This window comes from Emydura macquarii, unplaced genomic scaffold (genome assembly GCF_026122565.2).
Source record: "Emydura macquarii macquarii isolate MOO-44397 ecotype Brisbane River unplaced genomic scaffold, CSIRO-AGI_Emac_v2 contig_1390, whole genome shotgun sequence".
Classification (NCBI taxonomy): domain Eukaryota; kingdom Metazoa; phylum Chordata; order Testudines; family Chelidae; genus Emydura; species Emydura macquarii.
Window position 1 is genome coordinate 20,894,582 of NW_027131527.1, and position 12,280 is coordinate 20,906,861.

Consider the following 12,280-nt stretch of genomic DNA (forward strand, 5'->3'; position numbering starts at 1 on the left):
ACACCCTTTTGTACCTGAAATGCGTGTGTTCAGAACAGAGCGATAAAAGGCACACCATGATACCAAAAAAGAATGTAAAGAGTTGATGGGTTAAATCTAGTTTCAGATAATGTACACAGTACCTTTACTTGTAACCAGGGAGGGGTATAAAAAGATGGCTTTGGGTGTAACCTTGAGATCACATCTTCTGCATAAAGTGACTAACATTACTGCATGAAAGCTTCCCAGAGACTGGTGTCACAAAAACATAACCATACTGTGTCACACAAATATTCCATTTAGCCCAGTAGCCTGTCTTCCAACAGTGACCAATGCCAGGTTCATCAGGGCAAATTAACAGAACAGGCAATCAAGTAATGCATCTCATCACCCACTCCCGGCTTCTGGCAAACAGAGGCTAGGGCTACTCAGAGCATGGTGTTGCATCCCTGCCCATCCTGGCTAATAGCCATTGATAGACCTACCCTCCAGGAACTTATCTAGTTCTTTTTTTGAACCCCATTATAGTTTTTGCCTTTACAGTGTTCTTTGGCAAAGGGTTCCACAGGTTGATTGTGTATTGTGTGAAGAAATACTTCCATATGTTTGTTTTAAACCCACTGCCTATTAATTTTATTTGGTGACCCCCTAGTCCTTGTATTATGTGAAGGAGTAAATAACATTTCCTTATACACTTTCTCCAAACCAGTCAAGATTTTCTACTCTCATATACCCCTTTAGTCATCTATTTTCCAAGCTGAACACACCCAGTTTTTTTAATTGTGCCTCATACAGAAGATGTTTCATATCCCTAATCACTTTTGTTGCACTTTTCTATACTTTTTCCAATTCCAATGTAACTTTTTTGAGATGCAGCGACCAGAGATGCACACAGTATTGAAGAGGTGGGTATTCCATGGATTTATAAAGAGGCAATATGATGTTTTCTATCTGTAAAGAGGTCCATGCTTCCCCCTTGCTGCTCCGAGCTGCTTTTCCCACAAACCACACACAGATGCAGTTTTGTGCTCCCATTAATGCTCTTTATTTACAGGCTTTCTTCCCACCACCAACTATTTACAGGTACAATCTCTGGTCTGGGGCCACTCAGTCTCAGGCACCAGATCAGGGCAGCTCTCCTCCAACTGAGGTTTCTCCCCTTCAGGCTGGTCCCTCACCCCTTCTAGCTACTGCTCCTACCACCTCCCTTCAGTGAGCCTCTGGTCAGCCCTGAGTGCCTTCCTGCGAGCCTTTTATAGGGCCAGGCTAGTGAGCCTCCCAGCTGCCTTGTTAGCCCAGTCCCTACAGGCTCTCAGCTGGCTCCATTTCCCCCTTTAATTAAGGCTCCAGTGGCAGGGGGCTGGCTTAACCCTCAGGGCTCAGCCAGCGCCCTGTCACACTGTTTTATTATCTATCCCTTTCCTAATGATTCCCAACATTCTGTTAGCTTTTTTGACTGCTGCTGCACATAGAGTGGATGTTTTCAGAGCATTATCCACAATGACTCACCTCTCAGAGATTTTGAACAGCTAATTTAGACTCCATCATTTTGTATGTATAGTTGGGATTATGTTTTCCAGTGTGCATTACTTTGCACTTATCAACACTGAATTTCATCTGCCATTTTCTTGCCCAGGCACCTGGTTTTGTGAGATCCCTTTGTAACTCTTCACGGTCTGCTTTGGACTTAAATATCTTGAGAAATTTTGTATCATCTGCAAATATTGCCACCTTACTGCTTATTCCTTTTTTTCAGATCATTTGTGAATATGTTCAACAGCACTGGTCTCAGTATAGACCTCTGGGGGACACTATTTATTTCTCTCCATTCTGAAAACTGACCATTTATTCCTACGCTTTGTTTTTTATCTTTTAACCAGTTACTGATCCAGGAGAAGACCTTCCCTTTTATCCCATGATCACTTATTTTGCTTATGAGCCTTGGTGAGGGATCTTATCAAAAGCTTTCGGAAAGTCCAAATACACTGGATCACCGTTGTCCACATGTTTGACTCCCTCAAAGAATTCTTATAGATTGGTGAGGCACAATTTCCCTTTACAAAAGCCATGTTGTCTCTTCCCCAACAAATAGGGTTCATTATATGTCAGATAACTATAATAAAGAACAGAATTTCAACCAATTTGTCTGGTACTGAAGTTAGGCTTAGTGGTCTGTAATTGTTGAGATCATCTCTGGAGCCTTTTTCAAAAATTTAAAATTTAAAAATTTTAAAAATCACATTAGCTATCCTCCAGTCAGCTGGTATAGAAACTGATTTAAATAATAGGTTACATACCACAGTAAGTAGTTCTGCAATTTCATATTTGAATTCCTTCAGAACTCTTGAGTTAATATCATCTGGTCTTGGTGACTGTTTGTTTGTTTGTTTGTTTTTTTAATCAGTTTGTTCAAAAACCTCCTTTTAATGGCACCTGAATCTGGGACAGTTCCTCAGATTTGTCATCTGAACAGAATGGCTCAGATGTGGGAATCTGCCTCTCATCCTCTGCAGTGAAGACTGATGCAAATAATTCATTTAGTTTCTCCATAATGGCTTTATCTTCCTTCAGTGGTCCTTTAGCGCCTCAATCATCCACTGTCTCCACTGATTGTTTAGTACGCTTCCTGCTTCTGATGTACTTAAAAAAATTTTGATGTTACTTTTTGATCTCTTGGCTAGTTGTTCTTCAAATTCTTTTTTGGCCTACCTAATTATACTTTTACACTTGTCAGAGCTTATGTTCCTTTCTATTTTCCTCAATAGAATTTAACTTCCACTTTTTAAAGGATGTCTTTTTGCATCTAACTGCTTCTTTTACTTTGTTTAGGGAGGCACATTTTTCTGTACTGTATTATTATTATTATTTTTGGGTTATAGCGGTAAACCTTACTGACCTTGGTTATTTGATCACTTGAGTATATTTCATAACGAGCCAAAATGTGGTCAAGCAAGTGAATATACAGTTTATCAACCAGTATGATATAATCTCTAATTACATGCTATTTTTTCCCACAGGGTCCCAGGCCTCATTCCATCAAACTATCCTCTTTTTCTCTGTTGCATCCCCAATCTTGACCAACTTCCTTTACCTCAGTTACTTCTCCAGCTCTCACCCTCTTTTTCCTCCAATTTTGCTTCATGCACCAAGCTCTCTATTTTGGCAGCCTCCACTTTCTCTCCTTTTAATTTTTTTCCTGTATCCCCCTACATTCTAATTTCCATCTCCTTCACTGAAATGGCTCTAAGGTGACCAGTGACTTTCTAGCCATGTCTGAGGGCCTTTCATCTTTGCTCATCTTGCTGCTTTTGACATAATTAGTCCTCTTCCTTTTTTCTTGACTCTGTTCTTTGTCTTCCTTCTCACTATCCAACTGCTCAGCATTTTCCCCATTTCTCAAGCAGTAGTATAAACTCTGTGGATCTTGCCTTCGTAAGTGCATGATCCTATTGCTGTTTCTTTTGTCTTCTCTCTCTGCTTCAGAGTATCTTCTGCCCCCAGTTGTTGCATATTGCCTTAATTACACTGTAAATCCTTTAGGGCGGAGACCATCTTTTGGTCGGTTTGTAAAGTGCTTAGCCTGACTCCAGCCGAGGCCTTGAGGTACTACTGAAGTACAAACGTCTGATGATAGAGGAGGATTAGTTACAGTATTTTTTTTTTATTATGATGGCTTTTGTTCTGATCTTGCTTTAAGCAAACATGTCATTGATATACTACGCATATATATTAATCAGTAAATGGCCTGCATGTCATTTTTTAAATTCCTGTAGAATTTTCTACAGGGACTTCAGCCAGCTTAGCTGTATTAAATTGCATTTTATTCATTTTAGACGGAGTGTAAATAAAATGCATTTTCTGAGCATCAGCAATGAACTGCTATGCAGAGCTGCAGAGTGAAAATACAACAAAATAAATGGAGTGGCAATTGTTTAGTCATTTGGATAGAATTAAAACTAAAGCCTGGCTTCTTCCAGAGATGGCTCATTTTGGAACATATCCAGTTCAGCTCATTCTTCCATCAGCTGATAGCTTCCAGTACCAGTGTGTTCTCTGGATATACTTGCTCTCTTCCTATGATGCACTCACCCTTAGCAATGGCAGACAAAGTAGCCCTGAACAGGAGACACTGCTCTGTTCTTACTGTATGGAATATGGTATCTGAAGGAGGAGGGAAGATCTTCATGAAAATATACCTCTTAACATGCTGAGGACCGAGTGAGCAGCAGCTGAGTCTTTAAAATGAATTTTATTTTGACTTATAAAAATGACTGTAGGCACCATGACATGGAGACAACCAGAATGGAGTTAAGGGCCATCTGTTTGTCATATGAGGTAGCAGGGAATTTAAAGAAACTCTGTGTCCTCCTTCCCTTGGCTGTGAGAAATAATGGAAAAGTGACAGGGAATGTTGTCCATTTTGGGTAGGAGAATTGCTGTATTCTGGTGTCCAACCAATTAATTGTACCCTGGCATGGTGTTAGTTCCTCCTTGAGCTGGTGAGTTAAATCATCTGGTAATGGGCACCCATATCATAAATTAAAATACACAGTGCAAAAATATAACATAAAAGTATGCGATCCCATTTTGGTACACACAAATATCCAGTAGCTAAAACAAGGATATTAGAATTAATCCAATTCCTTCTAATCGTCATCCTCCTTGTCATCCCCAAAAGATTAATGAAGGGATGCATGACATAGATCGCAAATTAAGTCACAATAAACAACAATAGACCTTGAAATGATGTGGAGTTAATTTTTGACTGAGGTTGTAGAAAACTAGATGACTGGTTGTTATTGATGTCAATAATTTACAACAGTAACTAATGAATTGAGACATCTTTACATAATTTTAATTAATTACTTGTACAATGTTTGGCATGAATTAATTGAATTTTGGATAATTTAGTTGAAGTACAGACTTGGGAATGCCTAAAACTTTGTTTTATTAATCTAAATGAAACTCCATGCCGTGAGAAATCTCCATCTAGTTTGTTGGGCAGCTGAGCTGTTCCATAACAGGGTTAGTGGAAACATATCATCCTAATTCTCTCTTCTCTACACAGGCTCACTATTGAGTGCAGAATCCAGTTCAGAGTTGCTTTCCTGATTTCCACGTCCACCATGAAATTTCTCCCTCTCTCTCTCTCTCTGCAGGCACTGATGACAGCTATGTTCCTCTGACAGTGAACTGTCAACTGAGGGATCATGGCCACAGCAAACAGAATTTTCATAGGAAATAAACTAAAAATATAGAACTCTGTTAGATGCAATAAAAATAACCACTAAACTCCCCACATTCAGAACTAAATGCAAACCCTACCTCTTTGCCCAGGCTCTCCTGCAACACGGTCTTCATTTTCATGCTAATATGTTTATCCCAAACCAAATGAGCAAAAAATAACTACCTTCTTTCTGTCGGGGAAGGAAGAGAGAGCGCAACATTATTTTTACTGGTGCAAGGCAGGTATCTCTGATCGATAATGTATGATCTGAAAACTCTCTAAGCAATGTTTGCTCTAAGCCTGGATGTTCTCTGCAATCTTTTCACTGCGTGTAAACACCATTACTGTTAAGTACTGAATTATTGTGATCAAATTTGCATAGGCACTGGCACAACCCCTCTACCACTGAGATGGTACGAGCACCTACAGTGAAAGGGGAGGGAGGACATGTTTAACTGCTATGAAAATGGAGTGAGACATTTGTTATCCATAAAATTCCAGTGGAGAAAAAGGATGCAAGTAATGACTGGAACTTCTAATAACAAGTGAGCATATTAATCTGCTTACAGTAATAGCATTTAACTATCCCCACCCACTCCATCAGAGCAAGTGCAACGCAAACTGCAGCCTCTGCAGCTGTACGTTCATGGAGCCAGTAAGTCCGGACAAGATATGTGGAGTCGGAAGAATACAGAACCTTGGCTAAAGACTAATAAACTTGACCTCAGCAGCTGCCGCCTCTCCCTTGTAATCTGTATATATATAGAGAGAGAATGCAAGTACTTTGCACTTGAAACTATTTGCAACCGCAGCTGCTGAGTATTCTTAAGTGTCTAATTGCTAAAGCTGTGTACAATGTCAGCTTTCACATAGAGGGATGATTGTGCATTCTCCACATTGTTAGGCTGATGGTCCAGTGTCCCAACCAATCTCAAGCAGACCTCATTATTCTAAGAACATCCAGTCCTGAGCAGCACTTGCTGCTCAATATCATTACACCTATTTGTAGTGTCTTAGTATGGTATACCTATGAGTAACAAATAGCTGTTATTGGTTTCTGGCTGAAGTGCACTGTACAAAATGCTACAAGATGATGGGCTCTAAATTAGCTGTTACCACTCAAGAAAGAGACCTTAGAGTCATTGGGGATAGTTCTCTGAAAACATACACTCAATGTGCAGTGGCAGTCAAAAGAGCTATCAAAAAAGAGATAGGTAATAAGAGAGAAAATAGCATCATGCTGCTATATAAAAGTATGGTACGCCCACACCTTGAATACAGCATGCAGTTCGGTCACCCCATCTCAAAAAAGATGATATACTAGAATTGGAAAAGGTACAGAGAAGGGCAACAAAAATGATTTGAGAGTATGGAGGTTGTTCCATATGAGATTAAAAGATTGGGTCTTTTCAGCTTGGAAAAGAGATGCCTAACGGGACATGATAGAGGTCTATACAATCATGAGTGCTGTGGAGAAAGTGAATAAGGAACTGTAATTTACTCCTTCAAATAACACAGGAACTAGGGGTCACCCAATTAAATTAATTTGCTGCAGGTTTAAAACAAAAGGCAATACTACTTCACAGTCAGCCTGTTGAACTCATTGCCAGGGGATGTTGTGAAGGCCAAAACTATAACAGGGTTTAAAAAAGAATTAGATACATTCATAGGTTCATCAATGGGCATTAGCGAAGATGGTCAGGAATGCAACCCCATGGTTGGGTTATCCCTAGCCTTTGTTTGTTAGAAGCTGGCAGTTCTATTCATTCCCTCCAAAGCGCCTGGCATTGGCCACTGTCAGAAGACAGGATGCTGGGCTAGATGAATCATTGGTCTGACCCAGTGTGGCTGTTCTTATGTTCTTCCTGTTATAGTTGTTTGTTTTCATTTCTAACTCTGCTTCTGACATTTGTAAAGAAACTACATTGACACATAAAACTTCTGAAAACAATCATGCTTCATGCATACTCTAGCCCAGCATAGCTGAAAGGCCCTACGGGCTGTTTAATACTGTGCGTGCAACTGTGGGGCTGACTTGTTAAAACTATTTTTCATGTTGAAATGTCTTTGGTATTGATGTTGAGTATCATTAGGAAAATCATATCTGTGTGAGGTGTTTTGTTTGGCAAATATATGAACAAATAAGAATAATGGAATGGTTGTGACAAAGAGGAAATAGCCACTGGATTTCCCTAAAACTCCATTCCTCTGAATCAGTCTAGTGGGGCTAAACCATCATTTTCCATTTAGTATAATTCCACAACCTTATCTGAAAAACTGTTTTCATGTGTCACTCAATCCATCTTCCAGCACAGCAAACTTCCTTCACAGAAGTATCACTTTGGATTAAAAAATAGAGCTTATAGAAATTAATCCCATTCATCTTCAGAAATAAACCAGCATTTGTTTGGGCACATTTTGTCTGAAGTCATTTCTTTAAATGGAATATAAATATAAAATGTGAATTTAAATATGAGTGCAAAACATTTTTCTGAATTTTGCAAGCAAGAAATGCAGCCGACTCTAATATTTCTCATGTTTAAACGCATAGATTGTCTTTCCCATGCAAATAGTTAACCAAGTATAGAATTTGAAAATCTACTTGAAACTGATCTTTGTTACCTATAAAACTAGCATACATGGTACTTCTCCATTTCTTAACAATGTGGTGGAAAGCATTCTAAAGAGGGCATACAAAGAAACTACTGGACAATCATCTTTGGCTATCCCTCGATACAAGGATGTCTGCCGGGGGGGGAAGTCATTGATGAAACCTAAGATGGCTGAGGAGTCCAATTTGTGCTCTACAGATTTTTCCATATATGTGACAGGTGGTTGCTTGGAGAGAGCACAACTGCTGGCCAGGATGCTGTACACTTTCCTTCCTCCTCTGCCATTTCTCAGCCTCTTGAGCAAGGCAATTATCTTCAAAATGGGCCGAGGCTTGATGTATGATGTGATGCCATTGTAGTCTATTGCCAGCCAGCTTGTCCCGATTTGTAGGGTCAATGCCTCCCTTCTTAAAATATATGCTGGTATTGGTGCAACAGTCTTCCTATCTTATACGGAGAATCTTCCTAAGGTGGGGCTGTTGGTACCTCTCTAGACGCTTAAGATGGCTTTGATATGTCATCCATGTCTTGCACCCATAAAGAAGAATGGGGATAACTGCTGCATTGTAGACCAAGATCTTAGTTTCCATCCACAGATCTCTGTCAATAAAGACACGGTAGAGAAACTTTTCAAAGGATGCATTGGCACAATGGATCCTATGTTCGACTGGCACATCAAGATTGGCTGTTTGGGAAAGGTGACTACCAAGGTAAGGGAAATGCTCAATGTTTTCCAGGGGTTCACTGCCAATGACACTGTGTGGGAGAAGGGGGGCAACTTGAGCTGTGGCAGACTGGTGGAACACCTTAGTCTTCCCAATGTTGAGGGAGAGTCCTAGGCTATGATAGGCACCCAAGAAGAGATCTAGGGTGGATTGCAAGTCAGCCTCCGTGTGTCTGAGGCTAGCACAGTCATGAGCATACTGAAGGTCAGTAATAACAGCCCTAGTGACCTCAGTTTTAGAATCAAGATGCTGTAAATTGAAAAGCTGGCCATCCATGAAGTACTCAATCTCAATTCCAGAGGAAAGGTGGTCATGAATAAGAATCAAGATGTGTTATTGCCCCAATCCTTTTCTCCATCTATCTTGCCGTGATCTTGATTCTTACTGGACAATATGGAGAGAATGATAGGACATTTAAAAACCATAAGATTATCATTCTTCAGATCTGAATTTATTGGACAAACTTTGACTGCGCTCAAAGTCTTATAGAACAAGATGAAATCTCATTTGCTTCATTCACTTCGTAGTAGAAAATAAAACAAAGGGTCCAATTCTGCACAGTGCTGGGGCAGCGGCACTTGGCATCTTCCAGGATCAGTCCCTACAGGTCTTTACTATGTTCATAAATGAATAAAATGGCCACATTTTTAATTTACAAGACATAAGTTGCTCCCACAAAAATAAGCTCAATCACAAAGGGGGGTGCAGCAAGGAAGGAGCTGAATAGCATTTATAAAAAGGTTTCATTAACAATGCAGTAGGAGAAAAGTATCCATTCCACATCAGAATTTGTGGGCTTGGGCTTCTGTGCTATTCTAGTGAAGCCAGCTTGGCTCAATACCTAGTGAAAGAGGTGACGATATTTGTCAGATCTTTTGATTTTATTTACTGGCATGTATTTGTGCCTGTGTGCACATGCAAATTTGTATATCAGCATGCATTCTAAGAGCCACTTTGCAAGCATTTTTCAATAGCAGTTGATAAAATAAAGAAATGGCCTAATGTTGCAATGTGCTTGAGCCTCTCCTAGCAGACGCTGAACACCTTCAATTCCTATTTAAGTTAATGAGAGTTAAGGGCAGTCCGTGTTTTTATAGGCTGGTTCTCAATATTTATCTAATTTATTGAGTCCTGTTTATGAAATGTTGACAAGCATCATTCTCTTCTTTATAGTTTATAGTCTTGAATTTACCATAAAGCAAATACATTTACCTTTCTCCTGAAATTCAACCACATAAATCCTTGCACAATTCTTACAGAGGGGTGGTAGTTGGTAGTCTTTCCTGGGGAAGTTGGACATACCTGAGCAAGCTTCTTATGATAAGCGCAGAATAACACCAGCTGTGTAAGTGAGCATTTAAATTACTTACTGATTTAAGCCTGCCTTTTCTTCTGTTCTTTATGTTCTTCTTAGACCTGTGCACTTCCTTCATGTGTTAACCTAATGTCTCATTTCGTAGTGAAACAATCCTAACAGAATATGAGGCGAGGTTGCAGTTTATAAGAACATTAACCAGGGGGTTAATTTTGGTTTTTTTGCAGAACAGAATTTTTGAGAATTAAGGAAGCCAATGTATTACCTAACAGAGCTGGGGTTTTAACAGCCATTTATACTTTGTACAGAGGGATATTAAATGTTTCAGAAATTACTCTTTCATACCAAACTAAACAATAACACTGGTCATCTAAACTGGATACTAAAAACATTTAGTAGAGCATTTGCAGATGTTTGTTGAATGAGACCGTTTGGGAGATACAAACTGAATCTAAAAGGCTAATGAGTTTAACAACATGTTGTTAAGCATCTAAACTTTTGTTTGACCTCTCTATTTAAAGATGAATGTGAGCAAGTGGAGCACAGATAATCTCTCCCACTCCCTCTAATATGGGTGTAGTTTATACACTATCAATTTGATATATGGATCAGATAAATACTAAGTATGGGCTGGTCTACAATGGTGGCAGCAGCTGACAGGAGATAGGCAAGCAATGTACTTACCTTGATGTACCGCAGTGTCTTCATGGCATTGCATCGACGGAAGATGCCCTCCCATTGACATAGCCTTACTCCTTTCAGGGAGGTAGACTAACTGAGTTTACAACAATTCCTTTGTAATAAATGTAAAAGGAACTGTGATTTTTCACATTATTGGTACTTAACAATAATAAAGAATATTTTATACAGTAACATTTCCCTTCAGCTATTCTCCCTTTGTATTTCATTTACATCCAATCTAACAAGAGAGACAAAGTGAACACAGCCTCTAATCCATGATATTCTAGTCCAGTTTCCAAAGTATTGAGTCACTCATGGAATAAAACACTCCATTAGTCACTTATTACACTTGTATTTTCCATCCCCTACCCCCATATTAGAAAGTAGTTGATGCATTTGTTTTTTCTAAATTGTACTCAGACAAGAAAGACATTTATCCACTGGGCTGCAGAATTATGTGGTATCATCTTGTGATTTATAAGTACCATTTGCAAGATACTTTCATATGAAAGCAGTGTTTAATTTAATTCATTCACATTTCATACCATGTCAGCTCACAGCAGTTAAAAATGACATGATTTGCATAGTATCGTATTTCTATTAAATGGTGAAATGATTCATTAGAATATTAGGATGCTATTCATCAAACTTGGATGCAGCTGTTTTTTAACCAACAACAGAATATAAAAATGCCCATCAGAACTCATTGAGATTTAGAATTACAGAAAGCATGTCCATTAGCTCTGAAATATAAACTTTACAGGGTGGAGTTTGATGTATTCTTATTTTAAGTCCAACAATAAAAAGCAAACCAGCATTTCCAAATAAAAGAACAAGCCTTTATTGCATCTGTTCACCTTGTTCTTGACAGATAAAACTATCATTTCAACAGAGAGCTCTCTGCAGTCAGTTCCTTTTTAAGTAATCTTTCAGTGTACTGACTAAATGATGTTGAAGATAACTGAACAATGACAGCCAGGCAATTTTTTAAATGAAAGAAACCATGGGCAGATCATGACCATTTCAATTATTGTTCTTTCTCTTAGCTGGGCTAGAGATATTATATAAGGAGATTTTAACATTTCAAACATTAACAAAAATATTTCATTGCTCAAAAATTATTTCATAATTATTTAAAAAATGTTCACAAACCTACACGCACATTTCATATGTGCATACATACACAAATACACTGTGTACACACACACCCACACAGACAGATATGCAAATATACATGCTGTGTACATTTTGTTTCTATTCTTATAGCTTATCATACCTTCCTCATATATCTGTAGTATCTGAGTGTATTCCAGTAATGCATTAGGTGACATGACTGACATCTACTCACATATGGTTCATTCTCTCTCATACTCCCTTTCTCCCTCCCGCTCCCCCAGCCAGGCAGAATTATGTGTGCAGTCTGTGATGTTTTTGTTTTAGTAGGGTTTGGGGGTTGGTTGTTTGGTTGATTTGTGTTTTTTTAAAGTACATACTTCATGTGATTATGTTAGAGATGCCAAGATTGAAGACATGCACCTTGCACTTAGGATGGAAGGTGGTCAGGTTTATACACATATACACAAACCATATTTGAACAACCTAAAATATTTTTATTAATGCATTTGAGTAAAAATGCCATGGGATTATTCATGTAAATAATCACATTTTTAATCTAACTTTTATATGATATGGGTTAGTTTGTCATAGCAATACATCCATTTTGCAGTTTTTGTATATGTCA